Genomic DNA, 26663 nt, shown 5'->3' on the forward strand with positions numbered 1-26663 from the left:
GGAAGTGACAAATTAAATGGATGTTTATAAAGTTTACAGAATTGACAGTACTTGGTCACTGACTGGAAAGAAGGGACAAGGGAGCTGGAAGGCTAAAGAAGGGTGTGTTTTCTACTCTGCATGAGTGGGCAGTTGGAGACTCCATTAGGAAGGAATGATGTGAAAAAGGAATTTCTTGCTCTTTGTGTTTATAGAACACTAAGGTTGTCACAGACACAAGTGGCTACCCCTCTGAAAAGGACTCGCCAGAGGCCACAGCTTTCTGTCACCCACCCCCGCAGGAAGCACATGGTCATAGAGAAGACATGGCCATTTTCTCTCGGGACACCAACGCTGAATGTGCCCCATGAAACCAGAGACAACAGAGTGGCCTGACACACCATTTAATAGATTCGCTGACCTCTTCAAAGAGACATGATTTCTTTCTGCCTCTGCTTTCTATTTTTAGTTAGATATCTTCTTTGAAGAACCTAAATCGGAGCTCATGGCTTGGTCCAAATATTCATGGAACTTCAACTCCCTGAAAGCAAGCTTATGCTCAGGGCAAGCACAGGAGTAAATGTTCCAAGAAGCTAGTTTTAGCTCAGCTGGCATTAAGACCCTAATGGATGTTATTCCCTGGTGGATTACTTTTCATCTCCTTGGCTATCCTGAAAAGCCACAGCAACAGAGAGTCAGTATCTGCCTTCGCAATGCTCTCTGCCTGAGCAGGTCTCAGAATTCGTGGGTATGTGATCCATTCCCCAATCATCCTGCAGTCACTTCTCTAAAGAATACAGTTTTCATCCATGACATCACTCCTCCTGCCTCTCCTCCTTGCTTGTCATTCATCCCATGCCAAGGAAAAGTCCATTAGGAGGCCCCTTCATTCCTCAAAGTCTAACCATAAAAGCAACACACATCCCGAAACCAAAGGTTTCTTTTTGTGGGGCTTTCCTAACAGAGAAAAGGAACGCATTTCTGGATCAGATCAAACACTTCCGCTCAGAGGGCAAGCTGAGCTTCTCCAAGTCACAGTGGCCAGAGCCCAGCGTTGGTTTCCTTGGCTGCGTTGGTCCCACAGCAGGTGACGGGGACAGGGAAGAAGGAACTCCTACCTTTACACACCACAGAGAGGTTCCCTTACAGGCCCACGATGCCTTGCAAATGCAAACATTCCTTTTTATCATTTGTTCCCCACGGCCTCTAAAACCAGGATAAAAAGCTAACAGGAAATTTCATTACAGGTAGATCAGAGTAACAGAGTACCTGCCCATTGATCAAGCCTGATATAGCACAAAGCAGGGAAGACATCATGTGCCTGCTGATGGAAGTATACACACAATTCTGCAGTATTCTACCCCAACAGCCACCAAATAAAGGCCTGAATTTGATCCAGTCTTTAGATCTTCAAAAAGAGATTTTAGGAAAACCTATTCAATGACACTAGAGGATGCGATCAGCAAAATCTAGACTCTGCGAAACCATACAAAACAAGTGACATGGATCAAGTAAGTGACACATCAAGTAGGTTCAGTCTGTGGACTTTGTGTAGATCCTGACTCCAACTAGTCAAATGCTTAAAACAAAATATGGAAATCAGCAACAGTTGAATACCAACTAAATGCTTGATAACATAAAAGAATTGTTACGTTTTCAATGTGCTAATAATATCACAATTATGCTCTTTAAAAAAATCTGTATCTTTTAGAAATATACTAAAATATTATGGATAAAAATATGTTGTGTTTGACATTGATGTCAGAGTAACCTGTGGAGAGCAACAGGGGATGGGGGACACTATTCACACAAGATGAACTGGTAACTGTTGCAGCTGAGTGATGGGTACAAAGAAGCTTAATGCGTCAGTGTCTCTATGTTCATGCACATTTAAATTCCGCATCAGAAAGGTTTTCAGGAAAATTTACTACTCACCTTTTTGGGCCATGCACTGTGGCAAGTGTTTTAATATACACTGCTATTCATCTTCTCATTCCCGACAATTTATGTAGCACCTGGACACCTGTAGTTATCACTGAATGAATGAATCATTTCCTATAATTCTCCCAACAATCCTAAGATTTTATACCCCAGTGTTGCAAACAGGGAGCATCTGAGGATCAGAGCTTAGGTAACATTATCCAACTTCTATGGGGCAGACTCTTTCCACTGTACCTCAAATATGAGTATTTAATAATTTTTTTTCAAAAAGTGGGAGGAAGGAGGCACTAGCTGATCTTTAAATTTACGTATTTTATTGTCATCCTTGTTCAAGAATGCTCTACTCTTTGGTAAGGGAATTTTGTTCCTAGCACACCAAGGGCACAAAGGGTCTCAACTCAGGCATGTCTGTGGATACAGAAGGCATCTGGGCACAGGAAGAAAAATCAATTACCATTTTGATCCTCGTCCTCAAGAAGAGACGAGGCTCACGGCATCCCTGCCCCTGCACTGTCCATCCCAACCACTCATTCGGAGAACACTCTATACTGTATTTGGAAACCTTGTGCCTCTTGGTATTTGTAAGATGGAAAAGAAAGACAAAGATGACAAAAGTCCACAGGGAGCTTGACAGAAAAACTATATTGATCCAGTTCTCTCCAAGTGACACCTGTTAAGCCTTTTCAAAGCCATTAGCCTCTTACCTCTCTCTCTGCTTCTTGCTCTCAAAGTCACATGAAAAATACTCTCGAAGCTGCCTATTCAAGGCTGACACGTGTGTGCGGGCAGGTGTGTGTCGGCGGCTTTGACATGGACTTGCTTTGCTCAGAAAAATAACACAAGTATAACAAATACAATCCAGTTTTTAAATGGGCAGAACCACTTGTTAAAGTCAGTTTCATTAAAGGATATGAAAACCTAGGTTCTATTTTCCTTCCCACTTGTCCAAAATCTATATTAGTCCTCCCATCAAAGAAAAAAGGGGGGGAAATTTTTCTGCATTAATATTACCACCTGTTGGGAACATTCTTCTAGAAAAGCTGCATTTCATTCTATTAATTTTTAAACTATTTTTGTTTTTAAAAAGGGCAGGTCATACTAAATTCTACTTCTGTCTATACCATGTGAGAATATTCCAAATAAAGCCAAGCAAATGTAAAGAGAATTGAAAATCTATACTCAATCCACTCACGGATTGAGCACCCCACCCTACCAGGCCTCTTCCCCGATGATAACCTCCTCTTACAGCAAGTCCCCAGGGCACTGGCACAGGTCACATGTAGAAGGAGAGGGGGAGGAAAGAGAGAGCAGAGGAGAGAGAGAGCGAAAAAGAGAGAGAGAAAGCTAGAGAGCTCATTGGAAGTCAATGATGGAGCCACAGAGGAGCAGATGAATTGCCAATGGGATTATACAGTCCAACCTGATTGTGAACTTGAAAATGGAGAGGCTGGTGGTCCTTGGTTCAGGCCTGCATAAATCAGAGTATTTTTACCACAGCTAACCTAGTACAATCCTGAGAAAGAAATGGCTGTTTATATGACATCTAGAAACACATGCCCAGAGCCAGAGTACAAAACACACAAAACTTCAAAGAGCTTTCCAGATTTGAGTCTTTGTTTCTAGGACCAGGATTCCTGGGACATCCTGAAGCTCCACCATGGAGCCATCCCTCCAGGAACTTTCTAGACAGCTCTGCCCAGCCTGTGAGGAAGCCTGGTTGTAACGTGGGTCCCACTGGCCAAGCAGATGGCAAGGAATGGGCCCTCCTAAGTCCATTCCACCTCTGACATGTTCTGACACCGTGGGCACAGCTGACACGACACCAATGGCACAGGTCCAAGTAGTCACCAGGTCCCAGGTCACCCAATGTCAGAACACTCATAACCTAAACCCAACTTTTATATGTTGAACCAAAGAAATGGTTACACTGGGTTCCTTTATCCATGCTGAACTAAAAGACAGAGTAAAGGCTGGGGCTCCGGAAACCTGGGTTTGAATTGCTAGTTCCCAGCTACCCGACTTGGAGAGGGTAGGTTCTTGATTTATAAATGATGACAGACATACTTTGATGGTAAAATGACAAATGCAAAAGTCTTTTGAAAATAAAACACAAGATACAGATCAAACCTCATTCCAAAAATAGGAGAGGGAGGTAAGAGTACCTCTAACTCCCCTCCCTGCCCCTGGACCTCCATCGAGTGAGGCTGCGCCCGCGCTGGACACACCAGGGCCCCCCGTCACACACACAGCTCATCTCCGGGCAGAGGGCCGAATGATTTACTGAGCCAAGTGGCCAGAAATCGATCCTAATTCTGAAACGCAAACACAGGCGAAAGATTTTCAACTAGAAACAGGAAAAATATGGACTTTGCCACAAGAGGGGAGCCTTACCTCTGCAGTAGGTGCCCCACCAACTCTCCAACTGCGTCCCCTCACATGGAGGAACCAACACACAAATGGCTAGTGACGCCCCTCTGGTGTCCACAGCGGAGAGTTTTGGAGAATCTGAGTACACGGAGGCCAAAGTAACAGTTCTCCACCCACTCCCCCAACTTCCGAACTCCGCTCACCTTCTCCCGTAGTCCTTCAGGTCCACGTTTATTTTAGTGCCCACCACAAGACTCTATAATGTGTCTTACAGTTCTCCTTACCCCCCGTAATTCTGATTGTCATTGGCATTAGACTCTGAGCTCTTCCATGAAAGCGATTACATACTGTCATCTCCCCTGCCGCAGCCCCCAGTGCCATTTGTTGCCCATGGTCTAGTGAAAGATATTCCCTTTTATCTGAGAGAATTAACAAAAGCTATAGCGTTTCTGTCAAAGAGCTAACAGAACGCTCAAACCAGGCATGGAGAAACGAAATGCCTCCAGTGGCTGAGCAAGTCAGTTAAACAAATGAAGCAGGCTGGTTGGGGACTGTGGTGAATGGTACACACTTGTTGGAGAGGCAGAGGCTACCCAGGACCAGAGCTCTTCGTGGAACTGAGGGCCAGTGTAGATGTATCGCCCGTGCTCCAGGAGAACCTGGAGGTCCTGTTCTTGAAGTGGGGTATCTCAAGTTTAACTAGGATGGATCCACCATGTTTTCAACATCGTGTCTCTCAAATGCAAATGTGTCTCTGGGCCAGGTATTTCCAGGAAGCCCCCCACCTGTGACCTGAGCCAGACTCTTACGCACCCCAGCTCTACAGCACTCATCTTAAGCCAGACCAACTCAAAGGGACACAAACTGAATCTTTTCACAGAAATAGTCGTGTTACTCCCTTAAGTCTGAACTGTCAATGTCAAAAGTGGGGGTAAGCAATGTAGACCCAGAATCTTCCCGGGCTGGCCTGCCGCATCCCTCCAGGCTGACGCCCTTCCTTCCTTCTTAGTCATCTGCCCCACTGCCCAGTGATTTCACAATCAAAATAGTCTCCCTGGTGATTCACCTTCATTTCTGTCACTATACTGTAAGGTTTGTTCTCCCTTTCCTTTGACAAATAATGGTGCCAGGGAAAATATTAGAGAGGAGCTCTTACCCTTGTGGCGTTGATGTCTCACACTCTGCCCTCATCCTGGCCAGTGGGATGTCCATCGTCATCCAAGAAGCTCCGCCCTTCTTCCCCCACTGGAATGTGCGCTGCACAGAGGCATTTAGTGGCCAAAAAGAAGAGAAGAATCCTGTTCTCCGGTTGCACAAAGAAGCCGCTGGGAAATCACTCTGCCCTGCAGAAGAAACCATCAATCAAGTTGTAACTCCAAGGAGGAAACACACCCAAGACAAGACACTCTAGCTCAGATTCCGCACAAGGGCGCTTGACTGATTAGCCCATATCTCAGACAGTACCGAACTGTCAGGGAGGGGCAGTCTTCCCCCTCCCCCCATGGAACCATCGCTCCCACTGGACACGCGGGTCAAGAGCCATCTTCATGGAAACAGGATTTACAACCACTCTCAGGCTTAAGGGCTCTCAGATCTTGACTATAGTGGCCACTTGGGGCATCTCCATGGCCCCCAAGGCCAACAAAACATCCAACTATAAAACGAGGCGCTAGAATTAGGACTGCCCTCACTCATCCCCCACCCCGTTTCTTCTAGGAGTTGTTTTCCTTGCTAATCCATCAAGGATATACTTAGAAATCTCTAATGAATACATTTTAATCCATTTCCAAGACCAAGCTCTCAGTGTGACTGCCCTAATAGAATTAACACTGCTGCTCTAATTTAAAATCAATAGGTTTCAAAGGCTGGCCAAATTCAATTTTGCTTTATTTGTTCACTGTTATATTTCACAGATTAGAAATGACTGTATGTGTCGATCAGAGCCCTCCGGTTAATGCATGGGTGTATGCATGCATGTCTGCATGTGTGTGTATGTCTGTACATGTAGGGGGTGTATATGGAGGCAGAATTAAGTTGGCATCAAAACAAATAAAAGAACAAATTTCAATTCTCTCTCTAAATAAAACAGAGGAAAAAATCCACCTCCCAACAAGGTAAGCCTTGCCTCATGGTGATGCATTCTCTTAGCATTGTTTTAGTATCTAAGCATCCGTCCATTGATTTTCACGTTTTCCAATCGATACCTGGTCCAAAGGTGTGGGTTTGGGAAGGAAGAAGAGATTGGTTTTGAGCCTCAGAGAAGTGCTTCTGGCTATTTCAGCCACTAAGCAAACAGTCACTACTGTTTAAGGTTTAAGACCTGCAGGCCTTAGGCCAGCACTGGGATCAAGAACAAGATCTGGAGTCCGCCCCCTCCACCCCCAAGAGCCCACAGGCCCCAAACCAAATGTAAAACAGGAAGAGGGGTCCTGACCACATCAAAGAAGGAATGGTGAGGAAACAAGGCAGAAGAGTCCACGCTGGTCTCAAAAGTCAATGGGCAGGGCAATCCTTCCGTGATTTCCCACCTCTACCAGATTTGACAAGGGAGAGTGGAGAGAAAAACACAGCTCCACCCCAACTGAACTTCTGAGATAGGATTCTTGGAAGAAGAGGTGGAGAAATCTCAACAGGGATAAAGAAAATCAATTCGGGAGCTAAAATAATCCTCTTCTTGCCCCTCCCCCTGCCCCAGCCCCAGGGCCTCTCCCCAGCCTCAGGTGTCTGCATTCAAATGGAAGGAAGAAACACTGCCTTTTCACAAGGTCTCCTTTTCCCTGTCAGACAGCTTTCCAAATGCAGCACATTTTAAGGGAAGGTAACATTAACCGAAACAAAAAATAAACAAAATACTCAGACTGTTGAGCACATCGAAGAAACTCCAAGCACCGCTGGCCACCAGCTCATCACAGAAGGACAGGGCTGGCCCAGGGACAGACAGACTGTCCTGTTAGCCAAGTATTTTGTACAGAAATGGGTACCTAGTGGGCCCTCCGTCGATGTCTGATGAATGAATGACATGCCAGACTGTCCCTTTCTCTCTCCCTCCCCCCAAAACTCAGAATTATTGTGTCCTGCCTCATATTCCATCACCATGATTCCTAAAAAAAAAACAAAAAAACAACAACAACAAAAAACCAAAACTGGAGTTTGGAGGGAGAGGGGGGAATGTGACACTAGTCAATACCTCTAGGGTGTGAATTTATGTCAATTCGCACCCCTCTTAGGGTATTCACATTCTAAGCATGACCTCGCCACAGAATATGACAACTAGCATTTTCTGAGTCCCCACACCATGCCAGGTACCTTTCCAGAAGTTTCACACATCACCTCTGTCCTCAGCCACAGCAAGTGGTAAACTCTGTCATTCCTGATTTCACAGGTGGGACATGAAGGCTTAGAGAAGCTATTTGCCTAAAGGCCGGCTCCTAGAGAGTGCCAGAGCCACGGTTCCATGGCAGGGGGATCTGCCTGGTTTCAATTAGCATAGAAAATGAAGATAGACATTTAGCTATCAGGGAACAACAGGAAAGATTGAGAGCAGTGGGCAGAACATGCCCCAAACCAGCAGGCTCTGGGGAATTAAAATGTGCACATCAAATATTTCTCCCATCCCTGCTTAACAACCCACTTTCTCTGTGTTCCTGCCATTCCTATCAGTGTGCAACTGATCAAAGAAGAGAGTATCGCTTGTGACTGAGCACATAAGCAGGTTTCTGACTTTCCTGAGTGATTCATCAGGATCCTGGCAAAACACATCAAGTTCACGCAAGTGTTGCTAGTCTCTGCAGAATTCCTCTCTTCACAATAAAAAGGGACACTCTGTGCATTATCTTGGCACCTCCCTCCAGCATGGCTGTATTTCCTGATGGGCTGACTGTGTCATTCAAAATGGACAAAATGAACACCTCCGTTATTGAGGGGGAAAAGGTGAAGAGAAGGGGGCATGTGGGACGCTCATCGTCCAGAACCCTGACATCCAATCTTGGAACAGAGCGGGGAGTACGAAATGGACAAGCAGACGGTACACGGGGGCGTGATGACCGCCTACGCCCATCGCCCAGGACTCAGAGTCACGGGAATAAGGTTGCCCTCTGACCCTTAAACTGTACAATCACTGCCTGACACATCAAAGCGGACACTGCAAGTGACATGACAGCACAGATATGTGTCACACAGAATCCTAAGTGGACCTGTCACTGCCCTGTTCACATTCTTCTAAAATGTTGTCACCGCAATACCACCCACTAAACTGAGAAAGCCTCCAGTTAGGGGCCGTGTCCTAGTATCAACCTTCCTATTAATTATCCCTGTTACATGATGGTGCTTGACACATTTTTATTGAACCAATTCCTCTCCCCCAAGATGGCCTATAGTAAATTAATTAAAATAATCCATATAGATCATGAAAGGCAGCTGGTCAGCAAGGGAAGCAAAGTGCAAAAGATCAAAGTTGGTGGCCAAGACCCATCCCAGTACTTCCAAAGAGAGTTTTGTCTTAAAGACTCAGCCTCTCCAACCCTGATGGGATCCATCCTAAGTGGAAGTTTAAGTCTCCGGACCTCAGAATTTCAGGTATCATGAGATGCCCCCCAAACCCCCCTTTGTTCTGATTCCAGGTTCCCAGAGGCACCTCCTGAGGATTTCAGTCCCCGCATACCTTGCCAACAGGGAGCATGTGCACCACGCAGCCAACACACGCATTCAGCTCGCTCTGTCCACTAGTGCTACCGACTAGGGGAACCTCAAAAGGCAGGAAAAGGTTTCTTACTCAGTTTCCTGTGGGTTTCTCTGCAAGTCAACCTTCTAGAGTCTGATCAGCTCTGGGACTCTGGCAAGTGAATTTCCCAAGTTGCAAGGCTGAGAGCAAGCCTAAGCCTGACCTGAGATAAGGTTTCCAGGTAAGTGGCACATCTGGGCACTCTCATGGCGGCCAGCCAGCTTCCCTGGAGATACCTTGGTCTTGCAAACTTCTATGGCAGGGCTTTTCCGCCTCAACACTATCAACGTTTTGAGACCAGGCAATTCTTCCTTGGAGAGACTGTTCTGTGCCTTATAGGATGGTTAGCATCATCCTCAGCCTCTACCCACTTAATGCTGGTAGAATGTCTCCTCCCCGCCCCCAAGGGTTGTGACAAAATCACTCCTAATTGAGAACCACTGCTCTAAAGTAGAGTAAAAGGACCGCAGACACGTGTTCGGAAGCTGTAAATTCAGAAATCTCAGAACAACAGATTGTGCCAATACTTCATCTACTGACAGGGGCTGGGGATATTCCCCCACAGGCTTGATCTTTCAGAATTCAGTCGTGGCATTTCCGGTGTCAGGAGAGCAAAAGTTGGCAAATGAGAAAAGATAAAAGCAAGGTTAGCCTTTCATTGAAACTCAAGGTACTCTCCATGCAATTTGAGTCTAGAGGAAAGGTTAGTGACTTTCTCTGAGAGTCTGTCTTCTACTTGCAAAAGCTGCTCGTGTAGGACACACAAGCACTAATGTAGTTTCAAAGCGGTGGCCCGCTGCAGCCCTCTGCAGACGGCGTGCTCTGGCTGACCGCACCTGCTCCACTAAAGCTCTGGTCTTGTGGAGATGCTTTGAACTCCCAGGGAACGTGCAAATACATGTCTGTTTTGTCATCTTGCCACTATTCATCCATCACAGACCAGTGTTCAATAAAATCTAAAATTAGATAACAGTCACAATAATGAAAGGTGAAATTCAACCCTACCTCTATTTTGCTTAACTAATGAGAATTGTTGTCCAGGGTTTTGCTTAAATAAAATTAAAATATCACAACCAGACCACCATAATTGCATTTGGAGTGCCAGAAAAATTGCACTTATATTAAAATCCAATCATTTAAAGCAAAGAGAATAATATGACACCTTCTCGATGATTCAGACGGGTTACTAAGAATATGTCCTCACTAATTCTTTCCAAACTGTCAAATTTTAAGAAGTACATTAAAATATGAGAAATCCTTGTATTTACAATGATTTTTTAAATTTTTTTATCTGTCTCAAGAAGAAAATGAAATCTTCTCAGGGTCCAATATGTTCATGGATTAAAAATAAATTTCTAGCAGTTCTGATCTTCAGAGAGAAAACCTAGAAAGTGCTCTCCAAAGTAGCACCTCTAAATTATATCTGATAGGTTAATATACATTATTCTTGGCCATCCAGAATGGGTGAATGCCAGCAACTCCTACGGCTGGCATCGTCGGGAGCTACACACCACTTTCCCCCTCTTCGGTCCTGAGTCCCTAGACAATCTCCTGTGGCAAGCGCAGCAAGGCGGCCAGCAAGACGACCAGCAGAAAGTCCTGCGGATGGGTGTGTACCCGCTAAGAGGAAGCTAGCCCACACAGCCACTCTCCCCAGCATGGCCGTTCCCGGCCTGTGAGGCGTCGGCCGGGCCCTGGGCCTCCCTTCGTGGCCACGCCTGCTCGCATTCCGCTGGCCCCAGGAAGGACGTCATGTCCCGGCTCCGTCGCCTCTGCAGGCACCCCCCAGCAGCAGGGCTGGCCAAAGGCAGAGGTTCTGACATCGGCCAGGAAACTGTCCGCACATCAGCCCACCTGGAGGCTTACACCCTCTGCTCAGTCTCACCTGATCCCATGTGTTCAATGGCTGATGCATCAAACATCTGCACCCACAGTAATAAAAAGAGGAACGGAGAGCAAGCCGTTTGGGACGGTACAGGGGAAAACACGTACCATGCAATGGAGACAGGGGCGCGAGCCAATTAAAGGAAGCCTTGTGGAGAACAGGGTAGCAATGTACATCACAGAGCCCTACAGGTTCACAGCTGGAATGTATCCTGAGGAAATAAATCAGACCGGTGTGCAGGGATGTGTGAAAAGGATGCTTACTGCATCATTAATTATTCATAAGAGCAAAAAGCCAAAGGCAACCTGAACGTCCATCAGCACGGGGACGACTACATGGACTAGGGGGTGTCCGCGCAAGAGAAGGCTGTGGCCATTAAAAATGCCGAAACCGTGACAGTAAGGGCTCCCGCCCCAACCTGCGCCTCTGAGCCCGCCTCACTCTCATTGTCCCGCATAGGCGGTGTCTTCACGCATTCCTTTCACCCCTGGGGAACCCGGTGAACAGAGATGTTCCCAGGTATTCCCAGAGATGTTCAAGCCTACTGCTAGAGCATATTCAATGAGCTAATAAAGAAGCACATATATAGCTAAATCATAAGTTGGTTTTAATAGTTTGAATTTCCATACAATTAGATTCATATCCTAGGATGTGGGTTGGTATAAGACTGACAAAAATTCCTGCCTTCGTGGGGGATTACCCACATTCAAGTGGGGAAACCGCTCTTTCATTTCCAGCTGGCATACTGGTCTCCGCACTAGATCTTAATTTGCCCAGCGTGACGCATTTCTGCCTCAGGGCCTTTGCACTGGCTGATCCCCTGCCCCGGGGAGATTCTATCCCGATGTGATTGCATGACTCACTTCCTCAGTTCTTCTAGGCCTTTACTCAAAGGGTGTCTTCCAAATGAATACCCCCAAGGAAATGCCTACTGTCCTTCCTTGCTTTATTTACTCCTCTTAACATTTATCAATTCCTAAAACACACTTAAAGACATACGCTTTCTTTCTTTCTCTAATTGATAGCTTCTTTCCACTCTCAAATAAGAGCTCCATGAGGGCAGGGATTTTTGTCTGTTTCATGCAATACCATATCCTCAGTGCCTAGCACCTCATCTAATACATAGTATGTTCTTAAAAATTATTTGGTCAATTACTTAATGAATTAATTAGTTGGTTGGCAGCTGTTAGGATTAGGGTTAGGGAGAGCTACTGGCTGCTTCCATTCCATGTTGAATTTTAATCTCTCATGACCACTGCATTACTGAGAGGAAAAAAAAATCACAGCGAATGTGCTTTTGAAACTGTGGTTGCCACAGAAGCACAGCAGCTTATTTATCAGACACTGCAGAAGGGAGATACAGATTTTCATTAATAAAAAAAATTTTCACCAAACACAAGATAGATATGGCCTAACACATACACACACACACACATTCACACACAGTAAGTTATTGGATCAAGCTATACCATAAAACAAATACAAAAACTAAATGGAAAAATGGACATGTGGCATAAAACCAATAAAAGCACTAACCCAGAATGCAATAGAAATGATGCTGGTTGATAAGATCGCCCCACAGATACCACTTGGCCAATGATAAAAGGCAATAAGCAGTATAGAAACGCATGAGTAAACACAGATGATAAATCACCATATGAGCACTGCTCGACTTCTCCTGCTACTGTAGAAAACGCAGAATTATCCACTTTAAGGCACTGCTGCTTACATATTAAAATAGCAAAAATACATCCAACACAGGTAAGACCTGAAGTTGGCGGGGCCGTCTTCCCAGGGTATAGAATGGAGCAACATTCTATACCCTGGGGATCCTCTGACTTAATAAGAACAACCAAAGCTAAGACTGCACTCCTTGTAGTTATAAAATGTAAGTCAAGGACCAATAAAGAAATTACTATTTTATATCACAGGCATCCTTATATAGATATGCTCAAGTCACTCACAGATGAAAAAATAACAAAATTAAAGATCCCCAAATTTCTCTTTGCAACACAGCTTCCTGAAATCATTTTTCACACGTCCCCTCCCTTCTGCTACGATGCTTGCCCTAGTTTTCCACTAAGCGTTTTTGCTAAGGATACCTCCAGGTGACCAAACCCAAAGGACGGTTCTCATGTGCGCAGGGCTCCCCTGGCCCGCCCAGCCGACCTCCCAGCCCCTGCAGTTCCCTGACACCTCCGCGCCCATTACTCATTCCCGGTTTCCTGTGGAACTCTGCTTCCACTTCTCTGACTTTAAATCTGGGGTCACAAAATAAAACACCTTCGGGGGCCTGACAGGTGGCCAAAATGAAAAAGGAGGACATGTGGCCTTTGTGACAAGCTGGAGAGCACCGACCTGACCAGAAGGCAACTGCAGGCCCTCGTCTGAGGGCTTCAGGGGGTCGGATCTCCCAGTTTGTAAAAACACTCACCCTTCTCATTTTTATGTGACCTTTCCCTGTGTTTTTACATGTTGTCAACTCTTATTTTTAATGTTTTAAGACTATAAACTGAATCAAAGAAATCTGTAGCCTGGATACAATCTGCAGGCCTCCAGTTTGGGTCCTCTCCCTACCCATCCCCCTGGGTCCCTCTCTGACACGAGGCCCTTCTCCCTGGGAACTCCATCGAACGGCGTGGAGCCCAGGCGTGTGCATCTCCCCGCAGACCCCGCTCCTGCAGTTCAGACTCATATAACTGCCTGCTGGACGTGTCCACGTGAATGACCCGACCTTAGAATGAACCAGCACACACTCTCCCTTCATCCTCTGATCCTGTAGGTCCCTCAGACCCCTTCCCGTTCCCTGTCCCTCCCGCCTCTTGCTTTAATCCCCACACTCAGCATTGCTCCATGGTTTAGTACAGCCGTCCTCGCTGCCTTAGGCCCATCCCCGTGCGTTGCCCTCAGATTCACTCCTCACGCCAGCTAATGCTGCCCTCTGAAGTGCGTGCGCTTTTTCTTCTGCTGCTTTCTAGTTGTGTGACTTGAGTAAATTATTAAAACCTCTCCTTGATGTTCCCTCATCTATTTAGATAGAAAGATAAATAGATATAATAGTTTAATATAATACCTACATCGAAGTATTATAATGAGAATAAAATGAGATAACATGCACATCCCATTTAGAAGAGTACCCAGCACTTAATATAAGTGCTATATAAATATTTAGTTTTATTATTTTCATCACTAAGTATTTCCAAACCCTGAGTGTCATTTGAGTGAGAAATGGAACTCTAAGTTCGCAGAATTTGTCTCACTTATTTGATGTTATTTGGCCGCCCTGCCCCCACAGGCAGACACACCTGTGGCGAGGCCACCGGCGAGGTCACCGGCGAGGTCACCGGCAGCCAGCAAAGGCCGTCTGCAGCGCCTTGGTCTCCATGCCTCTTTCAGTCCATCCTTCACTCCCCTTCAGCAAACACCATCCTTGTGTTCTCTCCCTGTTCTCCTTTCAAAACCAACTGAAAAGGCTATGAGATTACTTTTTACTAATGGTGTGAATTAAGGCCTTTGGACATTTCCCACGGCTCTTTGGGGTTCTTTGGATACAAACAAGAGCGACTGGCCTGGCTGACTAAACAAATCCAGTTTTTGTCAGAAGCCTACCTGAAGCTCTCAGGGTTGAAGAGAAGTCTGAAGGACCACACCTGGAATCAGGCAGGAGCCAGAGCCCTTCGGAAGGCCCTGGAAGCAGAAACTGCTCGTAGAAGAAGAGGTCTGGTCAGGGAGCTGCTACAGGAATACACACATTCTGTGGCCTCTTCCATCCTGAGTCACTCAACTGACAGAGTATTCAGCGGGCTGAGCTAAGCCTACGTCGCCTGCCTTCCCAATGGCTGTGCTGGAGCTGGGACCAGAAGAAGGTGGCAGAAGGAACCACCGGGGACATCCTTAGCATTTTCTCTTCCACCAAGACAACAAACAGGGAGGGATCATTACCCAAAGGAAATGAGGGGGCTTCAGGAAGAGGAAACAGTTTTGTGGCCAAAAATTCCTTTCAACTTTCCCAGAGAGTTCTCCCTTTTTGGCCTTAAAATATGATATAAAGAGAATACAGAAGATGAAGGAATTTTAGGAATCAAGGAACAGGCCAGATTAACTACCTGGATGACAGAGGCCCCTCCCCAGGACCTCCAGTCCTACCAGGAGGTAAGCCAGTAACAGCAGTGACAGTAATGTCATTTTGTCCGACTTCTCACTAACACCCCTTCCCTCTCCATAGGTGGCCAGAGGGACTTTTCTAAACCACAAAGGAGGATGTGTCAATACCTTGGATAAAGCTTCAGTGGCTCCCTTGTGTCTTCAGGATAGAGTCCAGACTCCTCGAATTTCAAGCAAGAACATCGCTGTCTGGCTCCCTGGTCTCAGTGTCCACCAGCCTCCTCAGAGGCCCCGCCTCAGCCCCATCAAACTGTTTCCCATCCGCACCCTCATTTCCAAACCTCATTGAAGCTCTTCCCTTTTTTCCTTTCTTTCCCAGTTAATTCCAGTTTTGTCTGCAAGAAATCAGCTCCAATGTCACCTCCTCCAGGACACCTTCCTATGACATGCCACACACACATGCTCATGCACACACATCTGATGCTAGTGGGTGCCTCTCCTTTGTGCTCACAGAACCCCAACTCGCCGCAATATCATTGACACACAGTGATATCAATGTCTGGCACACAGCAAACAGGAGGGAGATGTCTGGTGGAAATAAGACTAAATGAACGCTCTGCTTAAGGGTAAAAGACTAGGATTTTTCTGCTCCAACCAGAGCAGAGAAGGCTGCTTGGGGGGCAGGGGAGGTCTTCTCGCCATACAGCCTGTTCTGGGGGCTCCTGGACACTTGGGTGGATTGCCTGACCAAGGTGCCATTTCTCTGTACGCAGTCTGAGCACCTGACACGGGAGGACATTTCCAAAGGCTTGTAGAGAGGCATTTATAGGGGCCAGAGGCAACTGAGTGCTGTTGCCAAATCATAAATCCTTAGCATATTTTCAACACAACTCTCCAAGAGCCAAGTGCCTTTTGCTGTAGTAAGTTACCACAGTGACTACTTCTGTGGGGTGAAAAAAAATAAGGTTTACTAAACTTTTTAAAAGATATAGTAAAACAAATAGGATAGTTTATAGAGTATCTAATCCATTATTTGGAAAGCAGAAAATAATGTTTCTACGCTTTCATAAGCATCCCATTCTGCTTGAGGAATCCATGCTAGGATTTTTTTTAATGTTCTGCCCAGAACTATCTGCTACGAGCAATTCCATACTTCATCAACATGAAAAGAATTATAAAATAACGCGATCCTCAGGCAATGCGAGTGAAAAGGACTTCTACTTGACTTGTTAAAATGAATTCCTACATGTCTCTCTCTGCCCAGCCCGTTTTCTAAGTGCACTCACCTTTCCCCAAGTGTCCAGGTTCTGCACACAAGGAAGAACCAGGGGGCACCGAGCTGGAAAGGGGTAAAGGAGACCCTCTGAGGGGCACTCACATCCCCTAGTGTCCCCCAGCCAGCAGGGAGTGACAGCTGACAGCTCAGGACCCAGCCTAGGAGACAGCATCAGGCACCTTCTCCAGACAGGTGCAGGCTTTCCACCTGAGACACTGAAAGTTAGGTCGCACTGGCCCTGACCAGGTGGCTCAGTTTGTGGGAGCCTTACCCCATACACCAAAAGGCCACGGGTTCGATGCCTGGTCAGGGCACACACCTAGGTTGTGGGTTTGAGCCCTGCTAGGGGCATCAGGAGGCAATCGATTGATGTTTCTCTCTCCACCTCGCACCAAAACTCAATAAACATATCCTCAGGTGAGGATTTTTTAAAAAATCCTCACTTCACAGAAAATATGAATGCATTTTGGAAGAAAACAAACTTTGCATACCCTGGAGCGGAACCTGGCTTTCTTTACCTATGTCACAAAGTTTCCATGTCTGTGAGTGTTCTACTCAAGTGAATTGAGCACGGGAAATTCAAAGTAGTTCCACAAGATTCACCTAGTTATTTTATTTGAAATCATAGAAGTAATACATTGACTTGCTAAAGTTTAAACTCAGATGATATTAGATGAAAAGAGGCTAAAACATACAACACAACAAAAAAATTAACTTGGCTGTGGATTTATTCTGTACCAGTGGTTCTCAAAATGGGATCGGGGGGCGCCTGGGTTTCCTAAGACCTTTTAAATGGTCCATGAGGTCAAACCTATTTTTATAATAAACTAAGATGTCATCTTCCTGTTTCATTGTCATCCTCTCCCAAGTGTCCAATGGAGCTTTCCAGAGGGTATATGATGTGTGAGACTAAACACACAGACTAAATGGAGCAGCAAACTTAAGAATCTCACTGTTTCGTATTAAGCCAGACAATAAATAATTCATAAGAATGTAAGACAATGCCACTCTTACAATAATTTCACTTTGAAAAAGCTGAAATTATTATTTTAAATGAATTAATACATAAATGCTTTAAAATGTCTCTATTCTCATTCTAATATAAATAGTGACAGATATAACCCACATTAACAAAAGCTTCTGGGGCATTCTCCATCACTTTTAAGTATGTAAATGTCCTGAGACCAACATTGGAATCTCAATTTTTTTTAAATTTTTTTATTGTGGTACAAAACACCTGACATAAAATTGACCATCTTAACCATTTTCAGGAGTACAGTTCAGTGATATTGTATGTGATTATAACGCTGTGCGACCATCACCACCATCCATATCCAGAACTCTTCATTTTGTAAAACTGAAACTCTGTCCCCAATACAGTACTTCCGTGTGGTTTGACCCCCTCTGTCCAATCAGCTAATCAGCCCACGCTAATGAGCACTCTGTCTCCTCCAGAGTGTGCACCTGTGCGGATGGGCACATGGGGCGGGCCCCTGCCCCAGGCCTGGGAGAGAGACCTCCATCTCCCCCACAGTCCTGGAGTTCCACTTCCTCCAAACCCCCCAGTCTCCAGCTCCTCAAGACCAAACTGCATGTGCGGGGCCACCGGAAACCTAACCCCATGGCTAATCACGCCACAATGGGATTATTTCCAAGCGGCTGGCACTGACTTACAAATGAAGGGTTGTAAAGCAGGGCCTACTAGAGTGCTCTTAACTGCTGATGTGGGTAATAGAAGTGACTGGTAAAAAGAAACTAAAAGCAAACTCAGTAGAGTTTAGGGCCACATTGCATAACTGTGGCCCCTGTACTCTGTACTTCAAGGCTCCATATAAAAGACAGTAGATGAGAAGACAAAAGTGTGGTGCAGCATCCACATGTTAAGTCTGGAGCAGCTGGAAGACAAAAGCTCAGTGCTCATCACCGAAGAGGTGTACTATGCTGACATTCGATTTCTAATTAGGTGAAGAAGCCTGGGGAAACTGCTTAAAAGGTAAAGTTTCTAAGGGATCATATGAACATCCCTATTCAGAGAGCCTACCCTATAGGATTTATGATTTAAGGAGATGATGAGAAGATATGGGGATATTGATACCTTTTACACACCTTGACAAAGCTGATATGTAGGTAGGTAGGTAGATGGATAGATAGAAAGATGACACTGCCACATAATGACACTTTAACTTACACTTTTAGCCCAGAGGAGACAAGCTTCCCCAAGAAGGTGCAACCCTGAAACATTCCGGGGTTAAGTCTTGGCCAGGCAGTGCCTTATCACCAAGGGGAGGCTGGCAGGTGGCGCTCTAATGTCAGCTGCCTCATGAGGGTACCACACTTAGAAAACTGGGATCTTAACAAACCCACAAGAAAAACACTGCCCAGAATGTATGATTTATTGACCACAAAGACAAAAATGCTGAAATAGTCCAGCCAGAATCCAAGTGTCTTCTCTCAATCCACATCTACAAACCACAGTCATTAACCACGGAGTTCACCCATTTCTTTGATCAATTAAATTCTTTACCTTCCGTTAATCATAGGAAATGCTTTCAGGTTCACCTGGGCATGTCAATCAGGACTTAAGAAAGCCAAACCAGTCCACAGAAGAATGAAAGTAAAAAATGTCAGCATGTTCAAGTCCAAAATGTTGGTCTTCTGACATTCCTTTAATCCAATACACTAATTATTTGCCAGGATGTAAGTCAGCATTCCTGGGAGAAATCCTCAAGAGGAAGCAAATGTCTTCACTGATCTTTGGAGTAACTTTCAAGTCCATGGTCCTATTTAAATTCTCATTCCCTACAACCGTAAATTGATCATTGGGTACCCTATCACTTCTTCAAAGCCACATCAGGCCATCTGTTATGTTCATTATAGATCTTTAGGCCAGAAAATTCTGCTGTTCCCAGAGGGCAGAATGGATGCACCTGTCTTGCACGTTTTCACAAGATATCCATGGGTACAAAGGAAGTATCTCCCATGATGAGGAGGACCCGTAAGAAAGTTCTGTCCTGAGACACGACATTGGCTTGCAGCCTTGCCCAAGGCTCTCCACTGGGCCTCACACCCACATAACTTGGAGAGGTTCAGCAGCGCCTCACCCCCAAGCTTTTCGCTGATGCCTCTCCATGTAAGTCGGTCTGAAAGCAGACTGGCGATCTTAAGAGAGTTAATGCTAAGAATCTCACCACAAATGTTCCCACATATCCACTCAAAGTTCTCCTCATTCAATTTACAAAAAGGATCCAAATTAACACAAATAAATGACACTACTGAAAAACAATATTCATAGAAAGAGATTTATTTTTTAAAATCATAAAATCAGTAGGCTGTGGGGGGAGGAAACCAAAACGAAGAAGGGCAAGTGGTAAGTTCAAATGGAGACAAAGCCAAGGCTAGGATTCAAATTTCTAATCTTCCAGAAGTGCTAGTACCATTTAACTCACACACATAGATGAGTATGTGTTGATTTATTGAACCACTGGACTCAACTCCCTGACTCAGCCAAGGTCGCCTTTCCACATACACACACATATGCACAAATTCTCACTCACATCCACTCTGTCTCCGTGCCCTTTCGTACCCAGCCTCACCACTTCCCCTTCCTCACCTCCCGCTCATAGGTCACTCAGTCCCACCTGGCTAAGGTCCCACCTCTCCTGCACACCTCTCTCATCTATTCCTTGCAGCTCTCACCGATGATCTCCTAGAAATACACATTGGCTCCTGAAACTCCATTAATTCTTTATCACAGCCCTCAGGATAAACTCTTAAGATCCTGACCTTGGCCTAAAGAGCCGAGCATGAACTGGCCCTGGCCTCCTGTCAGACCTCCCCAGAGCCATCTTACTGTCCAGGTCTCTGGGAGTCGCTGCACACCCCGGAGCTCATCCTGCCTTAGAGTCCTCACGCTCTTGCCTCAGCCTGGAATTCTCTTCCTCAAGAGTCTTCCCAGCTTCCCGTCTAAATCAGTGCCCTCCCTGCCCTCATTATCCTCCCCCGTGAAGTTCTCTAGAGCGTCTGCCGCTGCTAAAAGGTTTGTGCTGATTTGTTTACTGTCTCACTCCTTACCCACCTCCCACCGACCCCATACCGGTTTCCTTTAGCACAGCGTACACAGCCCCTAGCATAGTACACAACACTGGGTAAGTACTCAAGTGCTTGTTGAATGAATGTTTGTACGTATTAGCATATGTAAAGAGGATGTATGTGTAAGTGTGTGTGTGTGTGTAACTATACAAGTCCATCACGAAGCCAACTTTGGCAAGTGCCTGCAGTGCTCAGTGGAGAAGGACCTGCAGGAGGCTTCAATCACCGGAGGCTTCAAGCAACTACAGCCACTGCAGTCAACAGCAACTGCTTCTCTGGAGCATTATTGGCTAAAAGCAGATCTTGGGCCTTTATCATTCAACGCTTGTGTGCAATTAAAGGCAATTTTATAGGACACTTTAAGCAAACCGTAGTGCAAGGCTCTGCAGGATTCCAAAGGGAATGAGACCCTTGCCCACCAAGAAAAATACTACAACCTAGTCTAGTAACTCTGGCTTAGTTAGAGGAGTTTCCTTCTATAAGAGGTAGGGGTGTGAATGTTGCAAAGTTATAAAAGGTGATCTAGAGAAAGGACAAAGGAGGAAAATCCTTCTAAATCAGCTTCTATATTTTATTGCAAATTCTAAATATTGTTATTGTGTTCGTAATAATTGTGATGTATCTACATTTCACATACCAGGTCCCTTAATGCAAAAATAAACAGCAAAAAACAATCTCTTCCCTCCCTGCCCCCACAAAGCACCCTGGCTAGCCAACACCAGGAACCAAAAGCAAACTTCAGGGTGATATTCAAACTCAGCTACCTCCAAGGACACTCCAAACCTCCGTACTCTCCTGTGAAGCAGAGAGATGATGGACTTGGAGTCATAAGACATCCGAGCATGGCCAAGTCTAAGGCTCACTTTGCCTTAATTTCTCCCTCTGCAAGATGAGCTTCCTAACCTCCACCCTGCCTACCACTCACCACACTCAGTCACTATGAAATCTGAAATAAGATAACTGGGGAACATTTCTGCAAACTACAGCAGGCTCTACAAATGTGACACAGTCACCATGACTTTCATCAGGACTCAAATAATATTTAGCATCTTGTATTGTCCTGCTCTGCACTTGCTGATCTTGAGTCTCCAGGTCCACTCTAAGTTCAAGCTCAGGGGTTTATCTGCCTACCTTGTTACCAGCTGTCCTGGGCACATGGCCCCCACATAACAAATTCTTGGGAGTTGGTTACTGGTTGGCTCTTTAATGGATTTGACTCTAAGTGCAAAGTGTTCTGTAATTTTTTGTCTGGGTTTCTCACTGATAATAAACACATTTTCTGGAAACATCCATAATATTTCCCTAGCCAATGATCTTAATGGTCTGTCTGCTTTTTTCCCAACCAGCTGGGCAGAATTCCATTGAAAGGAAGACTATTTTGGCAAAAACAAAAAGAACGTTTTTCTGGTACCGTTTTCAAGGTTCCTTTTAAGGATGAGACAGGAGGTCGAAAAGTTAATCGGTAACCACCAGCTACCTCTAAGTGTCACCATTCAACAGCCCAGTTTGAATCCTATGAAGCGCAGGGCACAGTGTTGGGGCTGTGGGGATAAACAAGGAAGGCAGAGTCTCACAGTGGCTCTGCAGCCAGGTGGCCAGGGGTTAGAATCCTGGCTTCACACGATCTTAGTTGTGTGACTTTATACAAGTTACTCAGTTTGTCTCTTTTTTCCCATCTAAAATAGGGTCTTAATAGAGCCTGCTTCCTAAGGTTGTCATGGGGATGGAATGAGCCGGCACACGGAGAGCTTTCAGATGGTGTCTAGAAGAAAGCAACAATAAACTTTAGACATCTGGCATCGTGGGGCTAACCAGACGGAGACTCAGAGAAGCAAAGTGACATATGTCAAGTCAAGGAGCCACAAGGAGGCTGGAATCAGGGCCAGAGCCCAGGTCTTCAGTCTGTCTGTTCTCCCCCGCATCTCCGTGCGGGGTTTCCCACACATGCCAGTCTGAAGGCTCCAGCCTTCCGACCTCTGAGAAGCAGGGGTGATAAACGCACTCGCCCCTCAGCCAGGAGAGCTGGCTTCACCTGTGAGTGAGGCCTCAGCCCAGCCCTGCCCTGTCGGTCTCCCCTCCGGCTCAGAGTGTTCCTAGAAGGGTTTCATCTCCTGCTGGCTCCCACAGAAATACTATGACAAAGAAGGCCAGCCTCACTTCCTCATGGGGTAGTTCTGAGGATTAAATGAAATAATGACTGAAAAGGTGCTGAGCAGAGTAGCTGCGATGTAGTATGCAGTCAATGGGTGTTACCCACGAAAAAAATAAAAAAGGAGGAGGGAAGGACTGCGGCGCCTGCTCTCTCACAGCCGATGCGCACTCCACGGCCTCCTGCCAGGCCCCGGCAGCCTGAGCTCTCTCGTGGAAGGGGTGTGGGGGCGGGGGGAGGCAGGGCTTGCGAAGGATGACAGCGAAGGTCGAAATCCCCCGGAGACAGAGGCAGCGTCTGGAGTCCCCCCCGCTTCCCCTCCTTTCTTAAAAAAGTATATTAATAATGAAAAAATACTTAGCTGGTACTTTGCTGGAAAACCCAAGCCTTGGAGCATTGAATTTTTAATATTTTAATATTTCTGAACATAACAAAGATTGCTTCCAACCTCCCAATTTGCTCTCATACACATGGCCATCGAAAGTGTAGCTTCACTGCATTCATGAGACTCAGCGCTGAGGCATAAATGCTGAAAGAAAACAGACCCGCCACGTCTCCTTGGGATCCTCACAGCACGCCCTGGCTTCAGAGTTCCTAAGTGCTTTGGTATGACCTCGCCCCATCCCGATACTGACAAATCCTACTTCTGAAAAGACAAATTTAATATTAGAACAGAAGGAAGGAGTTTGATGAACTTTCAAAAAGAAGAAGAAGAAGAAGAACAGGACTAGACTGGGAGCAGAAAATTCATCTTACAACCCTGTACCCGCAGAGCAGAGCCCAGAGCCAGGCGCAGGGTGGGCTGCTCAGAGAGGGAGACGGATGAATCGGGGTCTTCAGGGAGTTTACATTCCAGGAAAGGAATGGGACCTGCGCAATACTGCACAAGTCAACCACAGAACCAGCACCACCCTCTTGGCCTGATGTAAGTGGGGAGCACTGGGGCATCTGCCTTTAGCAAGGGGGCAGGTGCTTAGGAAAATGCCTGCTTCCTGTTTACCTGGCCAGGTATTTGCAAGTAGCCTAAAAAGGGGGGCAACTAGGAGTAACTTATGCAGTTGTAAGCGAATGGTTATGCAAACCACTTATGCAAATATGTGAAAAGGGACAGAGAAAGGTTCGGCTCTGGTTTTCCCCATGTGCCTCATTCTTCAAGAGGAAGGATGAAATGCAAAAACCACAGGTCAGGGAAGCACCAAGTCTGCTCTTTGGGCAGACAAGGAACCCCACCGCAGCGCTCCAACCCTCCTCCCCCCGCATTCACTCCAGCCCATCAAACCAGCCCCCCACCCCATTCCCCCCAATCATCCCGGGGGTGGAATTCTCTGGGGTCCTCCACCCCTGCCAGGGGCTGCCTGAGTTAGAATACCGGCCCAGTCTCCCCTGCCAATGCAGGGGGGAAACCAAGGGCGCAAAACGTGCTTCTTTCCCAAAAGAGACAAGTAGAGACCTTGGGGGGTGGGGAGGTCGGGGCGGGGGTGCACAGGAGGAGCCCTGCAATGCGAAAGGCGCCGGCGGCTCTCCCCGCCCCTGCAGCCAGCCACCCAGAGGGGGCGCGGGAAAAGGAAGTTCTGACACGGAGCACCCACTCCCCCCACAGCCACTCATGCAAACGCGGAGTCTGGGAGCCCCAAGCCGCTCCCACCCAGAGCACGCCGGCAGCCCCAGGGCGCAGCGCTGCGCCAAGACAAGGGTGTCCTCTCCCCAGCAGCTGTCGCGGGGCACCTTCTCGCTGCTGCAGGGCAAAGGGGAGGTGGAGAAAAGACGGGGAGTAAGGCGGAGCAGGCGCCGGGAAGCACTTACAGTCGCCAGGAAAGCCCCTCCTCTCCAGGAAGAGAAGGAACAGGCGAAAGAAACGCCCCAGGGATGTCCCTTGCAAAGTGTCGCTGCCTTTCCCCAGCTCAGGGATTTTCCGGCCTCCAGTCCGTCCTCCACACCATGCCACCCCCCGCGGCCAGGAGCTGCTCCGAGACACCCGCATGGGAGGGAAGGACCCAGGCACCCTCTGGCTGGCCGTAGGTCGTGCAACAGGCGGATCTCCAGGGCTCCAGTGACGGGGCCATGGGGACCAAGAATAGGGAGCACCCGGCAGGATGCCAAGTCCCCTGCAGACTTAGATCTCTGGGGACGTGCGCCCGTGACCTGGGCCGCCGGGGCTCGGGGCCACTGGGGCAGCAAAACGCGGGGAAAGTTGCAGGGTCGAAGAGACAAGCGTCCGGAGCGAGCGCTCGGGGCGGTGGGAACACAAGTAGTTACCTGCAAGAGTCCGCTGCCTCCGACTCCCTTGGCTCCGCAGTGCCGCCTGCCCGCGCTGCAGGAATCAGGCCTCAATGCGCGGCCAGCGGCCGCTGCAGCGGCGGCGAGGAAAACGGGGCCGCCACTGTCCGTCTGTCTGTCCAGCCCCATAAGAGCACGGAGCCCCGGGAAGCCGCAGGCAGGGCGGGGCGGGGCTGGCCTCTTGGCCACCGCCCCTTGGGTCCCAGCTCCGCCCGCCACCTAGCTTCTGCCCAGCCAGCGTACCCCCGCCGAGGGTGGAGGGCGCGTTGCTCTGCCACGGACCGCTGCTGGCTGCGGGGGTCTGGCCACAGACAGGCAGAGGGATGGCTGGACACAGAGAGGGACAGCCCCGCGGGGCACACGTCCCCGCCCAGACCCAAGTGCACAGTCACCCGAAGGAAGCAGCGCTCCCTGTCCAGGAGGGAGCAGGAGCGCCGGGCACCTCCCAGCTGCGCGCCCTCCGGGGCTGGGGGTACCGTGACCCCTGGGGAGACAGCCAATTCCTCCGAGGACCCAGAGGCTCTGGCACTGCCTCTCAAAAGTCACGGACCAAGCGGCACTGCAAATTTGCCGGAATTTTTCTTAGGAAGTCCCGAGGCCCCAACTTGTTCCAAAACAAAGTGCGAAGGAGGAAACAGCCCCCGTCCTGCCTGTTCACCGCCAGCCCCGCTGCCTGAAAAATCATGCACAGATGAGAACAAGATTGGTTTCCATGCTCTGTTCCTCAACTTACCACACCAGAAGAGGCGGGGGGAGGGGGGGGGTTTGCACCCATACACCAAGCCGAAGGGGACCGCGCTGAGACCCCTTTCTGAAAAATGGAAGAGAGGACCTTCTGGGGGAGACAGAGGTGGAGGCCAAGACTGAGGAACAAAGCAGGACCTCAGCGAGGGCGTCCAGAAGGCATTGCCTGCCGGCCCCTCTGCAGCGAGCAGGAAGGCTCCGCGAAGTGCCAGCGCAGGGGAAATGGGATGCTAGGGGCCCACCCCCGCGCTCCCCTCCCGCCTTCAAACTGCCAAACTGCAGATTTTTAAGTTGTGCAGACTTGCAATAATTTCTCAGGGCCAGCTGCTCGAAGCTGTAGGCACCCAGTGTTCCCTGGGTTCCCGCCCCACATCGTGAAAGCTGCCAGCTGCCTCAACCCAGCTGCTGCTGACCACTAGCCTCAGACAAGCACCTGGCAAGACCAGCGTAGTTAAGTTCCAGGCCCAGGGCCAGGCACGCCCGGGGGGGCGGGGCAGAGGGGCATATAGAAAAGGTGAAGGTCAGTTTCTTTGACCTCATGGAAGGGTGGGATCTGGGTTTTCTCATTGTTTTTGTTTGATCAAAAGCCACAGTGGGAGTCAGAAGAGAGAGTCTCATTGTGTTTGTTTGATCAGGAGCCACAGTGGGAGTCAGAGAAAAGAGAATGATATTTACAACGTCTGGTAGGGATTTTTTTTAAAGGGAGATAAAATGTACACCTTCCAGGGAGGTTTGGCCAGAGAAGAGAGGGTAGTAGCGAGCAGGAATGGGTGGGAAGCACAAGATGGGGTCCCTCAGAGTCTATCGTCATCATTGCCTCAGGGAAGGCAAGGGGGGATGCAGGTGGCTTCGGAACAGGTGTTTGGGGGCCCTCTGTCCCCAATCCCAAGGTTCTGTGGCTCTCCCAAGCTGGCCCTGTCTTGTGGAAGAGGATCCAAAGCACTTGTCTACACTGCTATTTGCAAATGGCTGAAGAAGGTAATTTTCATCTCCAGTTTCAAATACTAGCATAAGGTTATTCTAAATATGTTTACATTGTATCACTGATGAAGGACCCGAAAAGAAAGCTCCCCAATCTCTCCTGGAAGTTAGTTATTTAAGCATTTACAATCACTAAGGCTACCCAGAAGTC

The sequence above is a fragment of the Pteronotus mesoamericanus genome, unplaced genomic scaffold, assembly GCF_021234165.1.
Source record: "Pteronotus mesoamericanus isolate MK-2021 breed Mesoamerican mustached bat unplaced genomic scaffold, CSHL_Meso_final contig_101, whole genome shotgun sequence".
In the NCBI taxonomy this organism is placed as follows: Eukaryota; Metazoa; Chordata; class Mammalia; order Chiroptera; family Mormoopidae; genus Pteronotus; species Pteronotus mesoamericanus.